We start from the raw sequence: 1,582 nt of genomic DNA, 5'->3' as shown, positions 1-1,582 counted from the left end.
CGGGAGCTGGCGGCGGCGCCCTCGCAGCCCGCCCCTCCGCCGGCAAACTTCGGCTCCGCGCTGGACCCTCCCGCCGCGCACCCGGACGGCTTTAAGGACAGCGTCGCCTCTAGGCCCCTGGAAGCTCTTCCTCCGACGCCAGCCCCGAGTTTCCCTCAGGCGCCCCGAGCTGTGGCTGGGGGGGGGCGTTGCTGCAGGGTCCGGAGCCCCAAACCAGGGGCGAGCGAGCTCAGAAGTGGCGGCCCTGGGGACGTCCCCTCCTGCCCCCCTTTTTTCATTTTTGTGTAGTTACAGAACTGGGAGAAAGGGGACCTCTTCCTTAAGTACATACCTAGATATTTTAGTCAATATTTAGTTTTAACTCCTGCTGCATGCTTCTCAAAAACGTTGTTTCTGCATACTATGTCTTTCATCGCTGTTTGCCATTTTGGTTCAGACACTAAAATACCACTGTTTCCCTGAGAAAGAAAAAAAATGTGGCTTGTGGGAACCGTGAAGAGTTAACCGTTAGCGGTTGGTCATGGAAGATCAAGACTTAACACAATTTAAAAAAACCAACCAACTGTATAGGTACAGTATCCTGGCGAGACTAGTGACAGCAAGGAGTTTGATCAGAAGCTTTGAAGAGCCAAAGTTTCGATCCCAGGAATGTTTCTGGCTCCTCGTTTCCACGGTGTCACTGGTTCAGTTTTCCTAACACTCATCTTGGAGAACGCGGTCAGCAAACCGCCCCCACACTCCCATCGAAAATCGGTGACAGCAGCCAAAGTGGAGACCAAGTTAAGGAAAAACGACATTAATTCTTCATTACATTTCCAATCTAACATACGTTGAAGTGTAAATTTTCAGTACAATTTTTCTTCCTCCGGTGCTTGCCTTTGCTGTGTAACCAATGCACCAAGAGCGGGGTAAGCTGCTCGCGTACAGTTCTTACTTTAAAGTCTGAAGACCACGCTGGTTTTTAAGTGTAAGGTTGTTAATGATCAAAATTATTCTGTGATTAAAACACAAAAAGCCCCAAAAGGATGATTCATTTTTTATTAATACACATCCAAACAATACAGGTAAAAGGAAAGGTTCTGCATAGTACACAAACGCTTGCACAAACACACGAGAAAGGAACAATAAAGGAAAACTAGAACATCGATAAGAAACCAAACACACAGAGAGGGATTGCACAGTTAGGTGTTCAGTGTCACCAGACATTGTGTGTGTGAGGTGACGTAACACAACAGCAACGTATCGTGCCACATATTTTATCACAACTAATATAAAATTTTATTCTCATAAAATTAAACTTTGCCTATCTTAGTCTGTTTAAAAATAACTCTGTCAAACTAACTCAGGGAAATTTTCTCTGCTGGTTTGAAGAGGCTTACATCTTCAAAAGGGGGTATTGCTTTGCTTTTACTTACATATATTTATCATCAACAATATATTCACTTTAATGTAATAAAGATAAAGTTCTCTCCAGGTAACTAGAAAATTATTTACAATTTAATTCAACTACAAGCCACCTGACCTGCAACTAACAATTCATATTAAAATGCAATTCTCCAGTATCAAGAAGATTGTCGTTATC

Source organism: Egretta garzetta, unplaced genomic scaffold (genome assembly GCF_000687185.1).
Source record: "Egretta garzetta isolate BGI_Z169 unplaced genomic scaffold, ASM68718v1 scaffold13, whole genome shotgun sequence".
Lineage (NCBI taxonomy): Eukaryota > Metazoa > Chordata > Aves > Pelecaniformes > Ardeidae > Egretta > Egretta garzetta.
Note: the sequence above shows the minus strand (reverse complement) of the source record.